Here is a 27,080-nt window from a genome sequence, read left to right on the forward strand (position 1 = left end):
AAGACTCTGGTTTTGGCCCACACAAAGGCCTCTGACTCTGCCCCTCTGTCTGGGAACACAGGCACCCACTCCCGGGGCTCTAGGAGGACTCTCTCGCCCACTATCTGCATGTGCTGACCAGGAGATCAGGGCAGATGGCTGTCCTAAGTGCCTTTCTTTGTCTGGATTTGGCGCGAGCATTAGCTTGTGTTGACTGGGTTGCCACAAGCAGTTTTTCCTTGGCTTGGATGTCCGTGCCACAGCCTGGTTTGAATGTTTGTGCCGCAGTCTGGTTCTATTCACACCCTATGCCCACCTCAGTTCCTATACTCTCAGTTCCCAGTGAAAGCAGCCCTTATTTAGGTTAGTGAGGAAGGTGAAGTGTTTCTTCCTCCTTATTTCCTTCAGGGTTGATTATATATTTAGTCAATTTTTCACTCGATCATACCTTCGTGTTTAGTGTGGAACTTCTAGAGGCTCCCAGGATAGGTTTTTCTGACTCTGGTTGAAGATCTTGTTGAATTATTGGGGAGATTTATGGGTATCACTCCTTATGGCAGCATTTCTCTGACATCACTCAATATATTTGCTGATTTATCTCCATGGGCAAGTGAAATAAAAGACAAGATAAACAAATGGGACTATATCAAACTAAAAAGTTTTGCACAGCCAAAGACAATAAAAACAGAATAAAAAGACAAATACACAATGGGGAACATATTCGACAGTACGTCTGATAAGGGGTTAATAACCAAAATTTATAAAGAACTTGTAAGTCTCAACACCAGAAAGACAAACAATCCAATCCAAAAATGGGCAAAAGAAATGAATAGACACTTCTCCAAAGAGGACATACAGATGGCCAATAGGCATATGAAAAAATGCTCCACATCACTAATCATTAGAGAAATGCAAATTAAAACCACAATGAGATATCATCTCACACCAGTCAGAATGGCGCTCATCAACAAAACAACACAGAATAAGTGCTGGCAAGGATGTGGAGAAAAGGGAACCCTCCTGCACTGCTGGTGGGAATGCAGACTGGTGCAGCCTCTGTGGAAAACAGTATGGAGATTCCTCAAAAAATTGAAAATCGAACTGCCTTTTGACCCAGCTATCCTACTTTTAGGAATATACTCCAAGAACACCATAGACCATTCCAGAAGGAGAAATGCACCCCCCTGTTTATGGCAGCATTGTTCACAATAGCGAATATCTGGAAACAGCCCAAGTGTCCATCATAGGATGAGTGGATTAAAAAGCTTTGGTACATATGTACTATGGAATACTACTCAGCCATAAGAAATGATGACATTGGATCATTTACAATAACATGGATGGACCTTGATATTTTATACGGAGTGAAATAAGTAAATCAGAAAAAACTAAGAACTATATGAACCCACACATAGATGGGACATAAAAATGAGACTCAGAGACATGGATAAGAATGTGATGGTAACAGGGGTGGGGTGGGGAGTGGGGAGTGGGCGAGGAAGGAGAGATAGGGGGTGGGAGAGGGGAGGGGCTCAAAGAAAACCAGATAGAAAGTGACAGAAGACAATTTGACTTTGGGTGAGGGGTATGCAACATAATTAAATGTCAAAATAATCTGGAGATGTTTTCTCGGAACATATGTACCCTGATTTATCAAAGTCACTGCATTAAAATTAAAACAAAAAACAACCTGTGATAATCAAGAAAGTGATACCTCGCAAGAGAATTACAGTTTAAAAAACAATTTTTTTAAAAAAAAGGCTAGTGGGGAAATGAGCTAAGTAAATACTCTAATACCAATGATAATGTAAATCCAGAGCTGGCTGATAATATGCATAATGATAAATTAGATTTTCATTTTTACTAGTTTGAGAGAAAAAAAGATAAATTTTGTCCAATGTCAATGAAGATACAAAGAAACACTCTCTCTCTTTCACATGGTTGGTGGAAGTATACACTGCCTTAATATGTCTGGAGGGCCATTTGACAACATTGTAGTATTTTAAATTGGGTATGTCTTTGATATATTTTACTTGAAGAATTTTATATGAAGAAAGAAATCAGGCAATATACAAAGGTGATTCCTCTTCCCTAGATGTAGACAAAAGGAAAAATCTAATATCTAGTAATAAAAAATTGGCCACAATAATATAGAGTTGATATGCTATTACACACTAGGGAAAATGGTGAGATATAACTCTTTAATTAAACTATGTCCAAGACTTTAATGTAAGAGATCAGATTATAAAATGGTGGTAGACAGTTCTATTTTTTTAAGAATCGAAACCAATATAGACATAATATATAACATATACAATTGTCATATGAAGATTAAAGAAAAGTAGAAGAGTATACTGGCAAGTGTCTCTAATGTTCATATCATTACAGAAAGACTCATCTGCCAGCTCCATAGACTGACAAGACCATTATCACTTGCATGGTTTTTTTTTTGTCACTTTAGTCATATGCTGTCTGTTTATCTGCACTGATGCAAACTGGCTGGATATCATTATTTCTTGGCCTGAATGATTAAAAGCTGTTTAGGAGATTTATTCCATAAGGTAGTCAGATAACCTGGACATTTTCAATCCTAGGACATAGAAAAGTAATCTATTTTTAACATCTACTACCAAACTTTTTGGTATGCTTGGCCTTTTATGCAGGGGTGGGCAAAAGTAGGTTTACAGTTGTTTGTATGGAAAAAGACATGCAGGGTATGACTATTATAATAGCTTTAGTAATTTGTGTTTCACATGTTCACAACCGTAAACCTACTCTTGCCCACACCTGTATTTCATATGCACTGTATGGCAGCATTCTGGAGCAGAACTTGCCTGGAGGGTAACTGATGACACCACTTATAGATTACAATTTGCTTTCTTTATTGACCGAGTTGTCCATGTGGGACAACTAGGTTCCTTGAAAGCAAGAACAAGAGCTAATAATTGACCTGAAAAGTGTACAAAATATAGTAGAATATTAATAGGGAGATTAGGAGGAAGAATAATTGAGCCAATGTTGATTGGAGCCCCTCTGTTTCTAATATTGTGTTTGATACATTCAATTTAAGAATGCTTTCAAATTAGAGCTATATATTAATGGATTGACCCTGGGAATCTAAATTCTCTCTATGTATTTTGCATGTAGAGTGCTAGAAGTTTCTTTCAAATATCTAACTTTGTCTGTCTGTTTCATCAGAACTCTGATAGCAAAATTTGATAGAAGAATATTGGTGTGATGCCAAAAATGGAGAATGCTGTATGAGAGGTGGTGGCAAGAGCAGTCTGTGTATATGGTGAGGGCAAGGACAAGGATAGTAAAGTAGAATGACTGATTAATTCAGACAAAGGATATTGGGACTTACTTAGCATTTTTAAAGGTCTTCATTATTAGTATTTACTATCTTCTAAAAAGAGATTCTTAACCTAAAATCAGTCAACATCACTGAAAATTTTCTCAAAACAAAGAGAAATGTGGAGATGAGAGACCCTACTTCAGGCAGTGCATGACTGTGACTACTGTGTAGATTTGTCACCATTTTATTGAGTCCTTCTCTCAATTGTCTTTGTTTCTTTCATCTGGAATAAAATGATAAAATGACTTGTGTAAGGTTATCCCTGCTGTGGTTTATCTTTATAGTCCCAAATATATAAATACCTACCTAGTATATATTGTAGGGTTTTATACCTAGTGAAATCACGACAATATTTGGATATCCTGTTGCTAGTGATGCCTCTAGGGAAGATAACAAGATGAACATAAAGCTGCATCCACCTGGATGGGGATGTAAGTTGTCAGGGCACTGAAGTGGAAGCAGTTTATACAGGTGCTAATCCTGGCCTCTCAGCTAACTCATCACTGGTCTCAGCCACCACAGCACTGAGACAAAATCTGCTTCCTTAACATGAATGTCAAGAAAAAAGAAGCCTCCTGAAAAAAATTAAGCAGTTTACAAAGGACAAGAACACTACCATCTTGATAAACACTACCTGCATGTGAACAGCAAAGGGATCAAAATTACATATATCCAGATGGAAAAGTAAAATCTCAAATGTAGTTGGATCTTTAAACTTTAGGAAGGAAGTAGTGAATCAACTACAGTGGTATCATTCATAAATTCAGTCAAGATGATCTGAAAGGCTATCAAACTTCTGTTTTCCAGCAGGCCAACATAAGAAGATCAATGACCATCAACTCTGGAGTAGCATAATTTCAAACACTTGTTGGGAAGAAAGTGCTCATTTGTTTGCTTGTTTTTGTTTCATCTTTCTCTTTTGCTTCTGACAATGTTAGATGATGTTTAAATGGTATTTGCCTTCTTTATGCTGTATTATTTTCTGTCTATGAAGATGTGTATGTGAAACTATTTTTACAGGCTCTGGTAACTAAAGGATGCTCTAAGAAGAAAAACTATATTGAGTCTCAAAAAAAAAAAAGACTGAGTGGGAAATGAATCAGGGTATATGTGTGGCGATTCTTAAGGGACAGCAGAGACAGAGGGGAGTTTTAGGATAAGTTAGGTGAGGGAGAAAAGCCATTAACTGCTCGTGTGTGAGAGGCTGGTCATTAGCCAGCATCACAGTTTGTGTCTCACTGCAGCTGGGCATGCTGAAGAGATCAAGCTTTACTTTGCAGAAAGTAAAGTAAACACATCTTGAACTTTTATTTTTCTCCCTCTATCCCAGTTTTCTTTTAGATAACTTTATTTCCTCTTTCAAGAAATTCACAACAATAGAAAGAAAAAAAATCTTTCCAAAGCAATTACTTTAGAAATTCTTTTCTTATGTTGGACTAAGATTTTCTTTTTTTAGTTTTTGTTTAATTAGGTTTTAAATCTTTCCTTCCTTAATTACTTTTTTTTTGGTATTAACACCTAAATATACTTCTATTCGGAGCACAAACATACAGTGATAACAATTAGCGGAATAATTACACTCTTTCTGTCAGTGTAACCTCATGGCACAGAAAGTATTACAAATCCATTTTAAAACATATTAAATGTTCATATTAATGAGGATAATAGAGAACAAGTATCAGCAAACTAAATATTGTTAATGATTTTGAGCTATTAAATTCATTACCATTTTCTTTCATAATAAAGTGGTTACTTGCTAATTAGACCTTTTTTAACTCATCATTATTGAATTCATTACATTGTGTGCAGTTAACCCTTGGAGGTCTGTGGGTGTGTGCACACAATTAAAATCATTTTAACTCTGTACTAAGGCAACATGGGGAATTCTTATGGCTCCTCTAACAGTTGTTCCATACACTTTTCTCATGTACATTTTCTTGGCAGGGTATGCCTGGCAGCTTCATAGCTGTCACTGCATTTTCCCTGACACATAATACAGAAGCAGCCTGAACTCTTAGGGTTATTACCATCAGTACTTAAAATAAAAGTGTATCCCACTTCTTTCATTACAAAAATTAGATGTACAAAAAACACACAAGCAATTAGGCAAAATCTAAAATAATTTTAGGGAGGTCTATGAGTTAAAGCCCATGAGGCAATTTCCTTACCAATCTGAAGTCAGGTAAAAGTGAATACTGGCCTAGGAGATAATTATAGTCTCAGAATCCTAAAATACAGTTTTCTGTAGTGAAATGTTACTACTTTTCTTTTGCATACCACTACTCTAGATCAGCGTAGAATACATATATATTCCACAAACATCCATTTATATATATATATATACACACACACATACATATCATATATGATATACATACACACAGGCATATCACATATGCACACACATATCAATTAGCTCAATTCTTAGATGTGAATTCACATTGACCCTGCTACCTGAACTCTTTTCCTGGTTTCTCTTATGATAAAATGTGCATATGTTGTCGTGGCTGCTAGCCTAAGGGGGCAAGTCTGACTAAGGAATAGATTTTTTGGTCCATATATGTATTTAGTGATAAAATCAAAACTGTTATCTTCAGTAATAATAAACTCAATCTTAACACAAAAGTGCAGGTTTTCCCTGGCCCTGATGGTTCAGCAGTAGAGCATCGACCCAAGTGTGGAAATTCTGGGTTCAATTTCTGGTCAGGACACACAAGAAAAATGACCATCTATTTCTCCAACTTTCCTCCTTCCCCTTCTTCTCCAGCAGCCATGGCTCAAAAGGTTCAAGCAAGTTGGCCCCTGGCACAGAGGATGGCTCCACAGTCTCTCCTCAGGTACTAAAATAGCTTGGTTGCTGAGCAACAGAGCAGCAGCCCTACATGGGCAGAATATCAGACCCAGATGGGGGTTGCTGGGTGGATTCTGGTTGGGTTGCATCGAGGAATCTGTCTCTCTGCCTCCCTGCCTCTCATTTGATAAAAAAAAAAAAAGTGCAGGTGAATGGAGACATGTATAAATGAAACAGATGTGGATTTGTAGCAATGAATCTGACTCCGTGTGTGTGTGTGTGTGTGTGTGTGTGTGTGTGTGTGTGTGTGTAACACAGATGGGCAAGAGATAGTGATGAGTGTAGTGTTGCCTGGAATATATGCGATAGTGTTGGGCAGATAAAATAAATTATGCTCACTTTGTTAAAGATGGCGCTGTCCACATGGAAGCCTGTCACCCAGGTGATATTAATGTGTATTGGGGGCGGGCTATGGGCAGGCAGGACCCTTGTAGCCTGGGGCTTGGTTTTAGGACTAAGCCTTTCCCACCCTTTTTGATGTGGGGTGGTACAATCCCATCATGCCTCAGATAAGTGACTTTGTATTAGAGACTTCCCCTATTTTGTATATTGGATTAAAGGTTATGAATCTACACTATAAAGTGAGGGCAGAACAAAAGCTTGCTCTCTTGGTTCCTGAGATTAGCATTAGAAAGCAGAGAGGAGAGCAGAGAAAAGCCACATGGAGGAGGCCAGGAGAAGCAGCCAAGATGGTGGAGTGCTAAGTGAGAAGCCAGTTTGTGCAGAGTTTGTGCAGGGAGAAGAAAGGAGATGGGGAACAGAGGTGAATAAAGTCTGGTGAGCTAGAAACCTTTGATTCTAGGAAAGTCGAATAAGTCAGTAGCTTTGTGAGCACTGAATGTGAGTGGGTTTTGGAGCCCATTGTGTGTTTTTACTTGGTTGCTGGGTGCAAGCTAGGATTAAAGATGATAGCCCATCAGTTGTTGGCTCCGTTGTTTCTTTACCGACTGTCCGAATCCAATGTGAACCTGCATGGGCCAGGCGGCTGTGATGGTGGCTGTGGATACTGGCTTTACAGATAGGTAGAACATAGGCAGTGTTGAAACTTTGCATTATTGGTTAGCTTGCATATTAGAATATAGAAGACAGAGTTGCCTTGTTGGCTTGTCTCTAAGATGATTAACATCAATTCTTTTCCTACTCATCATACATGCCATTCTTCCACTGAGAAGTAGAGCCTATTCCTCTACTCTCCTTGAATCTGGGCTGGCACTCATGACCCATTTGACTGATGGAAGGCAGAGAAAATATCAAAGGACACCAACTCTAGATCATAAGAGCTTCTTAGTTTTCTCCTCGGGTTTTCAAAACTCTTACTCTGGAGAAAGCTAGCTTCCAAGTTAGAAGTCTAACTATCTTAGACTGCAATTTGTAGAAAATGCAAGCTCTCCATTTGGAGAGGTTATTTAGAGAGAGCAATGACAAATCAGTCCTGAACTTTTCCAGTCACCTCAACAATGCTGGTGCTAAGTGAAGAAGTCTTCAGATTACTCCTGTCTCAGCTGCTCTCTGACTGAAACTATATGGAGGACTCCTGAGTGAGAACCCCAACCAGTCCCCAGAATCAGGATATAACAATAAATTGTTGCTTTGATCCACAAAATAATAGATAACAGCAATAGATAACCAGGAAATTACCCACTGTCTGGGTATAAACTTTAAACAGTTTATTCTCTGGGCATCTCTAGTTTTCATTGCTTCCTTTTGCAAATTTAAATAACAACAAAAATACTTTGCAGACCCAAGGAATAGCAGAGCTGCAATGTGATTACACCCTGGGGTACTTACTTCTATGTAAATTGTGACTTCTGAAATTGTAAAACACAACAGTCCAATCAAGCATACTTTAATAGAGCTCTACTTTACCAGATAACTTTGTCCTTACATCTCATTTCCTTTCACAACAAGCACTGGCAATTCTTGGGACAGAAAACAGAAGGTCAAAGTAGACTAGTGATTTGCTCAAAGTCACACAGCTGGTAAATTTCAGAGCTTAGATAAGGACCAAGGTCCAAAGCACTTTTTACTATATAGTCTTGAAGGCCTTCCTGACATGAATTTTAGTTTTCTGTGAATCCAGTGTTATAACCTTCCCCTCACAGCTCTGTTCTTAAATAAATACTTGAGTGACCTTTGAACAGTCCTTTGACTTTTCACATTCAGTCCTTATCACTAAAATGGGCTTTTAATACCCCCCTCAAATTCAGAGCTTAAAAATGTAAAAGCACAATATAAGTTTTAAAACATTACACAAAGGTTAGATAATGTTATTATGACTTTTTGCCACTACTACTCTTACCAGAAAATGTTTCACTTTGTAGTGAAAATTAGATTCTAAGCACTGAAGTAAATCAGAAAAGGGAGACATTAGCATAAGAAATGGAGGAAATTCTATGAGGAGGGAGGAAATTCCAGTTATGTTTTGAAGAAAGTAAAAATCATTCGAATAGATTAATGAGGACAGAGCAGAAGGCAGAGAGGATCATGGAGTAGTCATTGGGAGGAATATCTTGGGAGAAGCACTAGAGTAGGATTTCTGAGCAAATGCAAGAGAAAGGCACTGGGTACTGAGGGTGTCAAGGAAATATGCTTAGTCATGGTCCTCCATATATAAAAAAAGGACTCCATTATGATAGCTCCTCCTCTATTTCTCCTCATCCTTCTCTCCTTTTCTCCTTTCTATTCCAGCAGCTCTTGCTAATTCCTACAAGCCACCCCTTCAATTACCTTACCATGCATCTTCACATTGGATTTTAGTGAGAAAATACTTAACCAAGACATAGTTTCAAATGGAGTCTTGCACGGGCACTTAATACACACATGTGAATGTGTACACACACACACACACACACAGACAATCAGCACCATCATCATACAATACTATTGGGCAAATGAGTTCGTAAAATTTGTATTTTCTGAGTTGCTCACTTTTATTGTTAAAAATGGCCACTGCCCACATGAAACTGCTAATTACCTTCCTGCTTGGGAAGGAGCTTTGTTATGCTAATATGTGCTGGCAGAGGGTTTTTCACACCAAAATGTTTTAAGAAGAAGAAGAAAGAGAAGAAGAAGGAAGCCATGTTTTGCAGAGTTTGTGCAGCGAGTAGAAGGGGGAAGGTGTGCAGATGGGGAACAGAGGTGAGGGCTCTTGCAAGCTCTGCTGAGACTGGTGGGGGAGCCTTTGATTCTAGGAAAAACTGGAAAATATTCTCCTGGTTGTGGAACTGGAGAACATGTGAGTGGGTTTTGGTGTCCTGTGTTTCTTTACTCACTGGCCAGTTGTGAGGTTAGAATAAAGGAATGGCCCACCAGTTTTAGGCTCCGCAGTTTCATTACTGTCTGTCTGAATCTAATGTGAACCTGAATGGCAGTGACGATGGAGGTGGCCCATGGCCTTACAACTACCAATTACTGAGACTAAAATTAGTGATATTTCAACTCATGTTTTCATCTTTCAGAGTAGAAATGATGTCCATTTTGTTGATCAGTTTTATTTATTAAACAAACATTTTTATGACAATAAGACATTATAAGGTCAGTGGACACCACCATGGCTATGCAAATGCAGGTTCTCATTGGATTTGGGCGGATGGTAAAGGAACAGTGGAACCAGAAAATGGTGGGCCATTCCATCTATTAAAGTCTCCTAACAGCGATCGAGCAAACAGTCAGGGAAGTCCACTTCCCTTTCCCTCTCTGGACTCACCTGGGCTCAAGGTCCCCACCATCAAAACAGCACTCCCCAACCAAACAGGCTGGAATGACAGGACTCCCAAGCCCCTCAGCACTTTCTTTCTCTCTCTCTTTCTCTCTCTTTCTTTCTCTTTCCAGCCAAAACTGGCTGGGGGGAAAAACTCCTTCTCCGGAAAACAATAGCAAACAATGGCCACTCCCAAGAAGAAAGGCAATCCACAATTTGCAATCTCCCACCCTGAGGGCAAGCACCTGCAGCCTTACATAGACTATATACACATGGCACTGTCCCAATGCAAGCAAGCAAACCTAAAAAAAAACAAAAAACACTTGTTTACCCAACAGATGAACTACACTCATTTTAACAACCTAACAATACATAAATATCCCCATTAGAGAAAAGCATACCAATCCCTCATTAGAGGTTAACATGCCTCCTGTACATCTAGACATCTTCTCCTTTCAAGCATATGTAATTTTAATTGAAACACAACCAAACAATATACATCTGCTGAGAAGAATGTTGCTTTCAAGACTGTTCCTCTTGATTAAAAAATATATATATGCCATTGATGGGAATCCCAAATTGGAAAACCAAACATTTATCTCATACTCTTTCTTGGAGAACTAAGAATATAAGTTGATACAATTAATAGTTTCTTTTCTCTGTTTGCTATTTTATTTCTTCATGAAAAACTGAAGCACAGAAAATATAAAAGTAAAGAAAGACCTGGATTTTGCAAATCAATATACTAAAAGAATGTAGGTCAGGTTGCTAGTCTTCTCAATGTGCTAAATGTCTCTCAAAATTATTTTTTAAAGGATCCGGGGCATGAGTTCTGTCCCTCTGTGCCTGCCCTGATAAAAGGTTATCAACTCAGAATCAAGATGGCTGACTGAACAAACGACTTCTTCTCCTCCCTCCTCAAATCCCACAGAAATGACAGAAGAAATAGAAAAATAAATCTGTATCAGTTATAGGAAGCCCCCTAGGGATCCTAGACAAATGATCAGTTGGGAAATCTGGAAGATATTTAGCAAGTGGGAACTGATCGACCACAAAAGTCCCCTAGAAAAGGAAATATACAATGCCTACTGACTAAAGAAAGGATCTCCAAAAATGTTTTTCTCCAGTTCTATACCCAATAAAATTTGAGATTATCAAGGAGCATGCAGGAGTCTGTCTCTCTGCCTCCCTGCCTCTCACTTAAAAAAAAATGAAATTCAAGATTAGAGGCTAAAAAGAAGCAGGCTTGGTAACACTCTATACAGCAAACAGCTATACTTTGTCACCTGTTAAAATAGTGAGTACAATCTTTTAAAGTTGAATTTCTTGCACAAGGAAAGGGTTATCTGTGTGCCACAGCTCAGTTAATTACTGAGTAGTCCTATTAAGGAGGTCAAGGCTTTGAGTTGTGGACCCAGTCAATTTGCATTTATTTGTTTGTTTTTTTATAATTCATTTAAAAATTTGGCATTGTGCTAGATATTGTGCATAAACTACAGGTACCAAAATATTTTTGTGGTCTATAAGGATTGACCTAAATTATGTTTCAAATTCCAACTGCTACATTTTCTGTGTGATGTTCGTCACATGAGTGAGATTGGTATGATTTAGGGTGGAATATGTGTTCCTCACTTCATCTTGGAGGAAGAGAGTATCACTACACAGAACTTCTAAGGCCATTCCAGCAGGTGTGAACAGAACTTTAGTCGTAGATATTTTCATTTCTGTGTTCAAAGAGTTAAAAACTCAGTTTTAGAAATAAGTTTTGACTAGCTCAAGATTCCATAGAATCTGTTATCTAGTTGATCAATACATACATGAAGAATAACTTTAGCTGGGAACATAGAGGCACAATAAAAAAACAGCTAGCATTTCTTTATAAAATGAGTAAATCTGCCTTGGATTAAATATTATCCTGTTTTATAGGAAGTTTAGATTAGATGTTATAAAAATAATAGGGCTGAATTTATTAAAACCAAATAAAAATGATAAAATTATCCCAATTAAAACTTGTAATTTAGAGAAATTTTGCTCTGAGCTCAATAATAATAGTCCTTTTAACCTCCAATTTTTGGAATATGTCTTTCAATTTACCTTCAGAATCTAGGGCATATCTATTAGAACATTCTCTACTATAACACAGTTTTTCTTTTTTAGACTGAATTTAATTCCTGGGTATAGCCAAAAGTATTTCTCTAAACATCTGGTGAAGAAGATGGTTACTTAAGCTGTGAATAATATTTTTGGTAAAAAATGAGACTGATTTCACCTATCAATTGATTCTAAAGGAAATAATTATTGCTTAATAGCCACCTATTCCTCGTGATTACCACCACTCTTGTCAACCTTCCAATTGCTCCCCAGTTTATGGTGGAGAGATGAACATTGGATGGATCAGAAGACACAGCAATAAGGGTACCTTCATAATCTGGGGTGGGAAGAACTGTCCAACATCATTCTGTTATATAATTACATGTATTCAAGAGTTTTCTGATTCCTCTTGTAGAACTATGTGATATTTGGATAAAATTATGGAACTATGATCACCCCTTCCCCTACTTCCAGTGGCCTAGTACTAATTGTGGAGGTGTTTATCATTCAACTCTTCCATCAGAAATGCAGAACCTAATCACTCTCTTTCTCTCTCATCCCAACCATCTCTCTTTGTCTCTCTTTCTTCTTTGTGTATGTGTTTCTCTGTCACATACACACACACACACACACACACACACCACACAGCTCACAGACATACACACATTGCTAGCAGTTGCCTTTTTTGTCTTATTTTTTACCCGTGAAGAATAAACAAATTTAGTCCTTTTTTTTAAGTCTACCTTGTTGCCTACTTAAATGTTAATATCTCCCCTTTAAATTTAATGTTCCATTTGAAGATGCCTACTGTAACCTTTTCTTTAAAAAAAAGCCATTTTTTGCCTTTGGTCCTTGAAACCCAGAAAGAAGCAAATTATTCCCCTTTATAAGATATAGGAATAAAAACAGTGTACTTCAATTTGGTTTTGTCTATTCTAAACCTTTTTGTCAACAAGGGCCTGCAAGTCAAGTTCAGTATCTTTTGATGTTTTGTATTTCCAAAGATTTATACAAATGCACACATTCACATTTGTTTCTTGACTATTTGCTTTGATCCATGATGGCAAGTATCTAGGTGGCAGGTTTGTAGGTGGCAGGTATCCTGGCAGATAATCCAAGATTTTGGTGCTTATACTTGGTATTCCTTAAAACCTTTCCAACTTCCATAAATGTCTTTATCCTTTTAAATCTAAAATACTCCGTTTGAAAATATTCACCTCTGTGAGAAAGGTGGTGTCTTTCTAAGAGATCCTACTCAAAAATGATATTCCCACTTAAGATCTCTCATACAGAAGAAGTCCTCCATAGCAAGCAAAAATCAAGGAGAGAAATAAGGGTATAGGGTAGATATTTGTTCACCTGGCTACAATTACCTAGCTCTCCAGAGATATTGCTAAGGGTTGATCTTTGTGATAAGAAACACTCAGCATGCATGAATCTGGCTACACATCCTAGTGGGAGGGGATTTATGTGGGCAATTCTTTCTGTGCAACATTATAAACACAGCCTATTATCTCCCAACTTTCCGATTCCTACTTCTTTTTTCCTAATGAATGATTCATGTATTAATAATGGTAAAAATAATACTTTGCAATTATAGTATGCTCTTTTTCTCTCCAGGGGACTCAGTGGACATTAAGTACATAATCATTTTTTTTTTATTCAGACTATCTGGGGTGGGGGGGGAGGTGGTTGGGAGGCTTTCCACTGGGGATACCAGCTTTATATTATCCTTGTTCTGCAAACACACATTTCTGTGCAAATGCCAATTTTACGTGTTCTTTAGAAGAAAGGAACTAAAATGGTTCCTCTTTTCAAGAAAATTGGGGCAATGCACATTGTTCAAGACCATGAGCTCAATGAATTTTTAGGTGAACAGGAACCTTGGGCTGACCTGGTCATTTACCACTAATAACTAACTGGTCCTCTAACACGTAGATGTTTGTGTGCCTTCAGTCTCAGTTTGCAGTCTTGTTTCCTCATTACACTCTCTGTTTTGATGATATACAGTACTATAGTTTTAAATTACACCTCTGCTGATTATTCTCAAATCATTCTGAAGTTCAAGTTTCTCTTTTGACTCATACATCCCACTTCCCGATTGAAATATTTTCTTGGATGTGTATGGACGTCTCTGAATTTAGATACCTGATTCCCACCCACACATACTCCCCACCCCCACACCCACCCCTACACAAACCTGTGCCCCCCTCAGTCTTCTTCACTGTAGGAAGCAGCAGTGATGAAAACTAATGAAAGTTTGCCTAACCTTGGGGGTCTCCTTAGCTCTTCTTTTTCACTTAAATCACTCACATTTTCTCCATCAATTTCTATCAGGTCTACTTCTAGTGCCCCACTGTCATTTATACTGTCATCTTTTGCCAAGAGCTCTTCAGTCATCTTCTAACTGACCTCCTTGATCTGTTCTCACCACAGAACTATCCATTTCCACAGCAGTCACAGTAAGTGTTCAAAGCTTGAAACTTCTCAAAGTGACACCTCTCTTAAGACCTCTCTCTGTATCAATTTGATTCCCGTTGGACACAGAAGAACACAATCTCCAAGGACTGCCAAGACTCTGTGGCCTGGCACTGGACCTGTCTGACCTCATCTTGAGCTAGCCTGCCCCTTCCTAGCCCACTGTGCTCCGGCCACGCTCACCACCTTTCTGTTTCTGAAACAAACCAATATGATCCATGCCTCAGAGCATACACATTTTCTCTTCCCTCTGCTTAGAATTCTCTACCTCCACATCTTCATGAGAATGGTTTCTTCTCCTATTCTGATTTTCTAAAATCTAAATATCACATTGAAAGACATTCCTGATAACATCACCTAAAATATCTTATTTCCCTCACATATTCTCTCTCATATCAACCTATTTATTTTTTTCATTTTGACAACTCTTATCTAAAATTAGTTTAGTCTGCCTTCCCTCAAGGTCTTTTGGGGCCTGGGATCTGTTGTGTCTGAATCTTCTTTCTATTTCTATCTTTTCAAGCAGTGTATGGCTCATAGTAGCAGGTGATCAACAAATATGAGCTAAATAATGCCAAATGAATGAGTGTAAACTAACCTCATTCAATTTGTGCTCTAAAAATATCTTTATATGGAGTGTGATGGGGAAGTGAGGAGAGGGAATTGAGACTTAGGGAACAACCTGATGATTATTGTACCATTCGGGTCACAAGTGGAAAGGACTTGGGTTAAGGCACAAAGAGGACAGGAAAAAAAGAGAAGGTAGAATCCACAGAATTTGAGAACAAGATAGAGAGAAAAGGGTTAGAGATAAGGCTCATGTTTCTAATCACAGTGACCTGAATGAATGATGATTTTATTGACTAAGTTTCAAGATCAGGAAAGGATATAAGATTTGTAATAGATAAAATTTTAGGGCATCTGAGTAGATTATGATAACGTCCCTTTCCTTGGAATTGGCTCCTTTCCACAAGGACAGGCTCCTATACTATATTTCTTTTGTGTAACCTGGTTCCTTAGCTATAGTAAGTGGATCTGAAATGCTATCTCATACAATGTGAGCAAATCAGACTCTCTCCCTGGAATTTGGAAGTGGAGCTGATTGATTGCTAGTCAGTTTCTGGATGTGGCTAGAGATGAGGAGGCATAAATTCTCCAACGGTGGGATGTGCCCCTCAATAGCAACATAGAAAGTTCATATGCCAAGAGAGTAAAATTCAAATATGCAGAGACACAGAAATAAGACACCGAGGGAAAAATAAGCTGCCTGTGTTTCTGAAGACTGTTCAGTTCTGTTTAAAACACTCCACAAACCTAGTTGACTTTGATTTTCTAGAGATACTCCAGAATCCAGTAATCAAGTACTCTTCCAAAAAATTTCTCTTCTAATTAATGTTTTCTAAATATTACAAAGAGAAAATGTTATATACAAATAAATTTATATATACACATCTATTATACAAATATAACATCAGTGATTTTTTTTTATAATTGCTATAAATAAGTGATTTAAATAATTCACTTCTCTTGCCCAAGCACTTTAAATCAATAAATATTCAATGAGACAATGTACCCCAAGCTGATAATGCACCAAAAAGAATTCAACGGTCATATTACATTTTATGCCTGCCACAGAAAATATTAGAAGCTGTTTTGACACCTTTAAAGTTCAATCACATGAATTTAATAATGATGTGATATGGAAGATGTCACAAAGCAATGGCATACATGATTAATTATGAACTAGTTAAGACAGCAACACTGTGAGTTCAGAGGCTGAGACAGATCCGGGCTGAGTGGACAGGTAACCTTCAATGAGGAATGAGGACAGAAGGTGAAGCTTGAAGAATGGTTAGTTTGCCCAGCCAGACAGGAATGGGAAGGCAGTGAGATGTCCTCCACCCGGAGGTCTCCCATGAGCAGAAGCAGTGAGGTAGGGGAGCTTTAGAGCACAGAAGCCCAATAATCTTGAGCTGAGAAGGATGCTTGCTGCATAAAAGTGACAACAAAGAATGCTCTGGTCTGCAGAACATGCTGTAGCATTTTGTTTCAAATGGAAAATGTTTTTGGCTCCCCAAAGAAAAGACAAGTTTCATTTAAACCTCTCTCTCTCTCTCCCTCTCTTTTGCTCTCTCTCTACCTATCTTTACCTGCCTGCCTTTAAATTCCCCTTGGCTAAAGGAGTCCTTATCCCAATGCCAGTGACTAGTAGCAGATTTCAGCAAACAACCAGATCTCTCAAATTTTGCTTCTGTTGTTTCTGTGGAACTAACAATCTAAGAAAACTCCCCACCAGAGGAGTGTGAGCCCTGGAAAATGAGCTGTGCTCTCTGTGTGCAGGACTGAACAGCTTGGAGAACAGGAAGGAGTGAGCCGGGACTTGGCAGCTCGGCCCCAGCGTGGGTAACCGGACTGGGAATGTGAGCCATGTGGAGTACATCAGGGCCAACATGGCTAAATCTGCGCTGGCCGGTGTCTGACCCTGAAAGAAGGAAACCTTCATGAGCTGAGGCCCAGCCTAGCTCCCAGACACATGTGTAAGCAATATCACCCCTAACCTACTCCTCGACACACAGGGTCAGTGTTCTCCCTAACAGAATGCAGATGGGGGCATCTCCACTGGCCCAGCCGGGACGCACCAGCTTGGGCCTCAGCTTCCTCTTTTGAAACAGCAACACATTTTATAATGAATCTTTTAAGACACCAACTGTAAATACAAACAAACCCCAGATCCTGATCTGCTGCTGGAAGCTAGTACGATTAAAACAAAAGAAAGAGGAAACTCAGTCCTTCAAGATGGGCGTTCCAGTTTCCACTTCCCGTGTATAACAAAATACTCATTTGTTTTCTTATTTTTTTACCTACTTTCCAGAGAAAAGAATTCTGCTCCTTAGGTGCATTTATTCAAACCAAACTCTAGTCTGAGAAGATCTGATTTGTCAGCAATTTTTCCCTTTTGCACACTCAGGTCATATTTTATAGGCATTTAAGCCACACAATCACAAACTGTCCATGTCTTGTCCAGACATCAGCATCATTATTTCCATATGAATCTAGGTCAAGGCAACAGCAAAATGGTAAAAGCCTGGCAAGCCAGGAAGAGAGGAAAAGCAGCAGAGCTCAATTCAGCTCCTGGCAAAGCTCCCCAGTGTCACGTCGAGAAAGTTAGAAGTGACCCCACAGAGTCGGTCCTCACTGTGATAGGGCCGGCATTTAAAAAACACATGGACAGCTGAAAAGTCCAAATTCAAATCACATTCCACTGTTCCAAATGTCATAAGTCTTTTCCCTTTCCTCTTTATACCCATCTACACATGAAGGAGGAAAAAAATAAAGAAAGAAAGAGACTTGGGCAAAGCTTGTTAGCACATAAAAATCAATGAAGCTGCAAAGTCTATTCTATACAATGAAAATGAACATATCTAATTAATTTAAACCTTAATTAATTAATGTTTGCAAAGTACTCTGAGATGCTCAGATAAAAGAAGACATATGTGTAGTGGGGGACTGTTTTATGATGTCCTTCAGGTACTTTGAACTAAGGTGCCACATAGTGACATTATTAACACAAACCCTATTGCTACTCTCAATAAAAGATATAGTAGGATTGTTTATAAACTTCTAAATATCCGTTTATATTCTGCAGGATATAGTATTTGTGGAGTGATTAGGGAGCTGGAAAAACTCTACAATGCCCAAATGGGAGTGAGCTTATAATGGCCAGGTTCCTTGGAAAGGCTGAGAAAATAATTGGTACACAAATTTTCCCAAATTAATTACTAACTAATCCCATTATATATTTCTGTTCCAGCTAAACAAAACCACACGTTTTTTTCCCCACAATATCCCACACTGTCCCAACTCTGGGCATTTGTCTTGCTTTTCCCCTGCACCAGGACTGACCTTGTTTCCATCTCCCCATACCTAAGTCCTGCCTATTCATCAATGTCCATCCGAAGTGTCACCCTTCCAAGAAGCATCCCTTCATCCCAGACGTGAGAATTCTTCAGTTTCTTTGAAGAATATAGAGTCTCTTAACTCTACACCAAACTATTCCTGAGAAGTAGAGTCTATCAATCAGGATGGTCACTCTTCTGCAGGAGTGATATTTCAAAATCATTGTGGCTTAAGACACAAGGCTTATTTGGAGTTATTTGTTCAAGGTACAAGCAATATGCCACTGATGCAAAGCTTACCCTGATTGGTATTGGTTCTTTCAAGACTATTCAATATTGACCTAATATGAGAAACATAACTAAAATACAGATGCTGTGAATTTTATTTTTCTGAGCTTAGAACCTGCAAGTTCCTTTTTCTTGCATTAAAGTTTCTCTTCTTGTTTTCCTTCTTTCTTCCTCTCAGTTTCTCCTATATAAATGATAACTGCAAAAATATAATTTTTCTAAAAAAAAAACCCCATATAAACATTGAAGACAAGAATTGCTCGAAGTACTAAAAAATCATGTATTCCAATTTTAAAAATTTCATATGGAAATTACTTTTTAGCTCACTAAAACTTTTATATATAGAAATATATTTTTGGATGTTAACATGTAAAACCACCTATTTCTTTTAGTTTATTAAAGGATAGAAGTGATGGTAAATTTTTTTATATGTTGGTTTTGTTTTTTATTTACATTTCAGTAATAAAAAAAGTTATCAGTACAACATTTAATCATTGAATATTAGTATGTAAAAAACGCATGCATAAAAAAGGAAGTTAATGTCATGTGCTTCTCACTGTGTCCTCACATGCCCTTTTCTCTGTAGGTGCACATCCCTGCGTCTTCCTCTTTCCATAAGGACACAAGTCCTATTGGATCAGAGCCCCACCCTACAGGGCGTACTTTAACCCAGTCATCTCTTTGAAGGCCTTGTCTCCAAATTTCGTTACATTCTGAGGTACCAGGATTTAGAGCTTCAATATATGAACTTTAGGAAACACAGTTCAGTCAGTAACAACTCTAATATGGACTACTTCCACATATAGTTGGAAAATGCAAACATCTCATGTAGTGTATATACTTAGTATAAAATTTATCATCTCTTTTTTTAATCTTCACAACTGTGATTTCAGGAGCTCCTTTATAAGGAATTCCTTCCTTTATTCCTTCTTCCTCTATTTTCTTCTCTCCCTACCCTACTCTTCCCCCACTCTCATCTCTGTCTCTTTAGAATCTAAAACAACAACAACAAATAACAATAGGAAGTGCACAGAATGACATCTTCCACTTTACGGGTATGAAAGAATACAAGCACAGAGATCCAGAGAGTCTAAGTACCTCACCCAGGCTGGCACGTGGGACCTATGGCAGGGCCCGCTGATTCCCGATGGGAAAACAAGAAGAGGACAGCAGGCATGCACAGTGTGGGCACATGCAGGCTTCTGGGATTCCTGACTGCAAGTATAACTCTCCTTTTCCAGACTACATCAGCCTCAAACACAGTAACAAAACTAGTGACATTTCTGGAACCCAAATCCACGTGTTTGAATCAAGGAGCACCTGAGGCTTCTTTGTAGTAACTGTCATTCTTGTGCTCATCCCTTTAGGATACCTGTTTGTATGATCCGCAAGGCTTCTCCAAAAGGTGTCTCATTCTCTTTGCTGTTTTCACTTTGCAATACTGTACACACTGTCCTGGTTACTCAGGTGTTTGTTTGGGGGTACTCATAAGCTTATTGATATTGGGCTAATTAACACTCAGGTGTCACAATAAAGTAGCCAGAAAGGCACTTTCCCTAACTATACTGTTAGTAAACCACACACATGTTCTGGGGGTCTCAGGTTCTTACAGATAAAACTCATCATTTGGCCTGACCAGGCGGTGGCACAGTGGATAGAGTGTCGGACTGGGATGCCGAAAACCCAAGTTCGATACCCCGAGGTCGCCAGCTTGTGCCTGGGCTCATCTGGTTTGAGCAAAGCTCACCAGCTTGGACCCAAGGTCGCTGGCTCAAGCAAGGGGTTACTCGGTCTGCTGAAGGCCCGTGGTCAAGGCACATATGAGAAAGGAATCAATGAACAAGTAAGGTGCTGCAATGCGCAACGAAAAACTAATGATTGGTGCTTCTCATCTCTCTGTTCCTGTCTGTCTGTCCCTGCCTATCTCTCTCTGTGACTCTCTCTGTCTCTGTAAAAAAAACCAACAACAACAACTCATCATTTGACTAGCTCTTGACAGCCACCACCACCCAAGATTGTAACAAAGTTCCTACAAGTTTGGGGCCCAAACACAAAAGATTTAGGTGATGCTGCACAGTACCAGAATCAAAATAAATTCTATTCTCTAACCAGCTACTCTCCCTCCTGCAAGTTCAGGTCATCTGTTCTCCTTCCCTCAGGTAGAGTCCATTCCTTTCACTGATGCTGTTAGAGAGGCTCAGGGGGAGGTGTGGTGTGTGTGGGGGTATCATTCCCTAAGTTCCCATCATCTTGGTCCCAAGATCAGTTGCTGCATCTAGTTATTGTTTTCCCTGGAGACAATTGGAAGCTGTGTAAACAGAATTCTCTCCATTCCTGAAAGCATATCTATATATAACTTAACTTGCAATAAGCATGAAGTTTAGGAACCATTTTATATAAATCCATTTATGGGTCACATCTGCCTCCTGTACAGGAATAAGTACACTTAGCCTCAAAAGTAGCAGCCCTCCATCATATCCAGGGAAGGTGGCAAAACCTCCCCAAACTGTTATAACCTAGCTTTAGATATGTGGGGCAGTCAAGTTATGTATCCAGGGAGTAATATATAAGGACGTGTGAAAGTTGTAACACTAAATAAGAGCTTAAACATTATAAATGTGACCTCAAAGTGTCATCATAACAAGGATTCCCTGCCTGTTTTTTAATTGCATTAAAAAGTTCACTCAACTACTTATCATCCTGTGTGATTCAGATTGAAGTCCCTGCCTTCCATCAATGTGACCTCTGGCATGTTCCAGTGATAAGCTCTTTCTCGTGTGACCATTTCATCCTCTAGAGGAAAAGTGGCTGCTAGCTCAGTGGCTGGTTCACAGTAGGCACTTAATTATATTTCTGGGAGAAGTAAATATGAATGCAAGAGAAAAATCAGGCCCAAAATATGCGATGCCTTTCTGTCATGGAATACAATCAATGGGAAGACATTACACCAGCCAGTTAACAGTATAAAGTGAATGGAATTTTCCATCTTCCCAACTCCCACTAGAGTTAAAAGGCATCTCAGTTCCTAATTTTATCTTCAGATAGAGGTTATGAATTGACACGAACTGGACTCCCCTAAAAGTCACATCCTTCACCTTGTTCTCAGGTACATCTGAGCTGTGGGTGGGGCTGAAGGCTAGAGGAGTAAGGCCTGGAAAGGGGGTCCAATGCAGAGGCGGGTCTCCACCACCTTTCCCTTTCCACGTTGAGCCCCGGAGAGAGGCTTTTCAGCATAGCTGTTATGAACCCTTTGATTCGTAGCTTTCTCATCTGGCTACACAATACTTTGGTGCCTTAATAAGATTCAGCTGAAAAAAGACTTCCTTCTTTTCACAAATTGAAGGAAAATCTGTTTGGACATTTTTAAGGGGAAGGGGAAAAACTTATGGGTCCTTTTTCTTTTCTCTCTCTCTCTCTGTCTCTCTCTCTGTCTGTCTTTTAAGTTGTGTCTCTCTCTTAGCAGCTCTCCACCTCTTATGTTTGTGTCAACTAAACAGATATTTAGGGGATTAAACAAGAGAAATAATGAGAAAATATTTATATTTTAGATTCATGGTCTTGAAGGTCCAAGTGGAAGTTCACACAACAGACTTTTATTTTTCAGCATGCAAGTTAAATAAAAAAGGTACAGTAATTGTAGGAATAAGTTAACATTATCTTTATGCTGTTAGAGAAATTTCACCAAATGCTTATATATTTTTTCATTTTTTTAAATTTTAATTTATTGTGTTTACATGGAATCTAGTGTCCCCCCAAATGCATCCCTGCTGTGTTTCCCACAACATCCCCCTTTCCTCATTCCACGCAATACCCTCCCCCTTTTCCTCCAGTATTAGCTTTTCTGCTCTCTATAACGCTGTATTATGTGTGTATAATTTCATCAATCTCTTTTCCTTCTCTGATCATATCCTATCATCCCCTTTCCCTCTATCCGCTTTCACTCTGGACCCATTGACACCGCCTCTGTCTCTATTCATTCCTCAGTTCACATTGTTCATTGAATTCCTCAATCCAATGAGTGAGGTCATATGATATTTTTCTTTCTCTGCCTGGCTTATTTCACTTAACATAATAGTTTCTAGGTCCCTCCATGTTGTTGCAAAAGGTAAGATTTTCTTCTTTTTCATGGCCCCATAGTATTCTATTGTGTATATGTACCACTGCTTTTTAATCCACTTGTCCACTGACGGGCACCTGGGCTGTTTCCATATCTTGGCTATTGAAAACAATGCTGCAATAAACATGGAGGTGCATTTCTTCTTTTGAATCATTGATGTGGTGTTCTTGGGATATATTCCAAAAAGTGGGATGGTTGAGTCAAAAGGCAATTACATTGTGAATTTTTTGAGGAATTTCCCTACTGTTTTCCACAGTGGCTGCACCAGTCTGCATTCCCACCAGCAATGCAACTTCCACTATTCACAAAAAATAAACTCAAAATGGATAAAAGACTTAAATGTATGTCATGAAACCATAGCATCCTAGAAGAAAACATAGGCAATAAGCTCTCTGACATCACTCGTAGCAATATATTTGCTTATTTATCTCCATGGGCAAGGGAAATAAAGAACAGGATAAACAAATGGGACTATAGCAAACTAAAAGCTTTTGCACAGCTAAAGATAATATGAACAAAATAAAAGGACAAACCATACAATGGGAGAAGATATTTGACAATACATCTGATAAGGGGATAATAACCAAAATTTATAAAGAACTTGTAAAACTCAACATCAGGAAGATAAACAATCCAATGAAAAAAAATGAGCAAAAGAAATAAATAGACACTTCTCCAAAGAGGACATACAGATGGCCAATAGACAGATGAAAAAATACTCAACATCACTAATCATTAGAGAAATGCAAATTAAAACCACACACCAGTCAGAATGGTGCTCATTAACAAAACAACACATAATAAGTGCTGGTGAGGATGTGGAGAAATGCTTATATATATTTTAAACTTTGTTTTTTTATTAATGTATAATTTATAGATAACAAAAGGCAAAGATCTTAACACTTTGGTTCCATAAATTTTGACAATTTTATAAATCCATATGACTATCACCCAATACAAGATATAGAACATTTCTACCACCAAAGAAGGGTTCTTTCCATCGCTTCCTAGCCAATTTCCCCCAACCCTAAGGAGGACTTTCTTATTTCTATCAGCTATAGTAATTTTACCTATTCCTGATCTCATTAAAATATATCATATATTCTTCTATATTTGACTTTTTTTCTCAATATAATGTTTTAGAGATTCATTTATTTTGTTGTATCAATGTTCATTTATATTGCCAAGTCGTATTCTGTTGTAGGTGGTGGGTGTCTATTCATAACTTATCTAATTCTCCTGTTGATAGGGTAGTTTGCACAGATTTTAACAGTTGTAAATGAGGCTGATGTGAAGAGTATTACAATTCTCTTGGGTAAATAGCTGGGAGTAAATTGATGAGCCATAAGGAATATATATATATAACTTTAAAAAAAACTGCCAATTTTTCAAAATAGTTTTACCATTTTATGCTTCCATCACCAATGTATGAGCATTCCAATTGTTACACATCCTCACCAACTTTTGGTATGATCAGTATTTATTATAAAAACCTCATTCCATCAGAAATCAGGGCTCTGGCCGGTTGGCTCAGCGGTAGAGCGTCGGCCTGGTGTGCAGGAGTACCGGGTTCGATTCCCGGCCAGGGCACACAGGAGAGGTGCCCATCTGCTTCTCCACCCCTCCCCCTCTCCTTCCTCTCTGTCTCTCTCTTCCCCTCCCACAGCCGAGGCTCCATTGGAGCAAAGATGGCCCGGGCACTGAGGATGGCTCTGTGGCCTCTGCCTCAGGCACTAGAATGGCTCTGGATGCAACAGAGTGACGCCGCAGAGGGGCGGAGCATTGCCCCCTGGAGGGCATGCCTGGTGGATCCCGGTCGGTCGGGCGCATGCGGGAGTCTGTCTGACTGCCTCCCCGTTTCCAGCTTCGGAAAAATGAAAAAAAAAACAAAACCAAAACCCTCATTCCATCAGAAATCAGAGGCATTTTTATACACTAACAATGAACTGTCAGAAAGAGAAATTAAGGAATCAATCCCCTTCACCATCACAACCAAAAAAATAAAGTACCTAGGAATAAATTTAACCAGGAATATTAAAGACTTGTACTTGGAAAATTATAAAACATTGATAAAAAAAAATCAGGGAAGATACAAACAAGTGGAAGCATATACTGTGCTCGTGGTTAGGAAGAATAAACATCATTAAAATGTCTATATTATCCAAAGCAATTCATAAATTCAATGAAATACCAATTAAAATACCAATGACTTACTTCAAAGATATAGAACACATATTCCAAAAATTTATATGGAACCAAAAGAGAACACGAATAGCCTCAGCAACCTTGAAAAGGAAGAATAAAGTGGGAGGTATCACACTTCCGGATACCAAGTTATACTACAAGGCCATTCTACTCAAAACAGCCTGGTACTGGCATAAGAACAGGCATATAGATCAATGGAACAGAACTGAGAACCCAGAAATAAACCCAAAGCTTTATGGACAACTGATATTTGACAAAGGAGGTAAGAGCATACATTGGAGTAAAGACAGCTTCTTCAACAAATGGTGTTGGGAAAATTGGACAACTACCTGCAAAAAAAATGAAACTAGACCACCAACTTACACCATTCACAAAAATAAACTCAAAATGGATAAAAGACTTAAATGTAAGCCGTAAAACCATAAGCTTCTTAGAAGAAAACATAGGCAGTAAGCTCTCTGACATCTCTTGCAGCAATATATTTGCCAATTTATCTCCACGGGCAAGTGAAATAAAAGACAGGATAAACAATGGGACTATATCAAACTAAAAAGCTTCTGCACAGCTAAAGACAATAAGAACAAAATAAAAAGACAAACTACACAATGGGAGAATATATTTGACAATACATCTGATAAGGGGTTAATAACCAAAATTTATAAAGAACTTGTAAAACTCAATACCAGGAAGACAAACAATCCAATCAAAAATGGGCGAAAGAAATGAATAGACACTTCTCCAAAGAGGACATACACATGGCCAATAGGCATATGAAAAAATGCTCAATATCATTAATCATTAGAGAAACGCAAATTAAAACCACAATGAGATATCATCTCACACCAGTCAGAATGGCACTCATCAGCAAAACCACAGAATAAGTGCTGACAAGGATGTGGAGAAAAGGGAACCCTTCTGCACTGCTGGTGGGAATGCAGACTGGTGCAGCCACTGTGGAAAACAGTATGGAGATTCCTGAAAAAATTGAAAATCGAACTGCCTTTTGACCCAGCTATACCACTTTTAGGAATATACCCCAAGAACACCATAGCACTGCTTGAAAAGAAGAAATGCACCCCCACGTTTATGGCAGCATTGTTCACAATAGCGAAGATCTGGAAACAGCCCATGTGTCCGTCAGAGGACGAGTGGATTAAAAAGCTTTGGTACGTATATACTATGGAATACTACTCAGCCATAAGAAATGATGACATCGGATCATTTACAACAACATGGATGGACCTTGATAATATTATACTGAGTGAAATAAGTAAATCAGAAAAAACTAAGAACTATATGATTCCATACATAGGTGGGACATAAAAAAATGAGACTCAGAGACATGGATAAGAGTGTGGGGGTTACGGGGTGGGGGGGAGGAGAGGGAGGGGTTTGGGGGAGGGAAGGGGCACAAAGAAAACCAGTTAGAAGGTGACGGAAGACAATTGGACTTTGGGTGATGGGAATGTAGCATAATCAAATGTCAAAATAACCTAGAGATGTTTTCTTGGAACATATGTACCCTGATTTATCAATGTCACCCCATTAAAATTAATTAAAAAATAAAAATAAAATAATCTCATTCCAAAGGATGTAAAATTATATGTTATTATAGTTTTCATTCATATTTTTCTTAGTAACCAGTAATATTTGAGCAACATTTTTACATGCTAACCTCTTGTGTATTTTCTTTTACAAAAGTGTCTATTCAAGTTGTTCACCCATTTTTTAAAAAATAGGTGGTTTGTCGTTTAACTGTTTAAGTATAAGAATTTCTATATTTTCTGAATGAGGTTTTCTTTTTTTTTTTTTTTTTTTGTATTTTTCCAAAGCTGGAAACGGGGAGGCAGTCAGACAGACTCCCACATGTGCCCAACTGGGATCCACCCTGCATGCCCACCAGGGGGTGATGCTCTGCCCACCTGGGGCATTGCTCTATTGCAACAAGAGCCATTCTAGCTCCTGAGGCAGAGGCCATGGAGCCATCCCCAGTTCCCGGGCCAACTTTGCTCCAATGGAGCCTTGGCTGCAGAAGGGGAAGAGAGAGACAGAGAGGAAGGAGAGGGGGAAGGGTGGAGAAGCAGATGGGAACTTCTCCTGTGTGCCCTGGCCGAGAATCG

This window comes from Saccopteryx bilineata, chromosome 3, assembly GCF_036850765.1.
Source record: "Saccopteryx bilineata isolate mSacBil1 chromosome 3, mSacBil1_pri_phased_curated, whole genome shotgun sequence".
Classification (NCBI taxonomy): Eukaryota; Metazoa; Chordata; class Mammalia; order Chiroptera; family Emballonuridae; genus Saccopteryx; species Saccopteryx bilineata.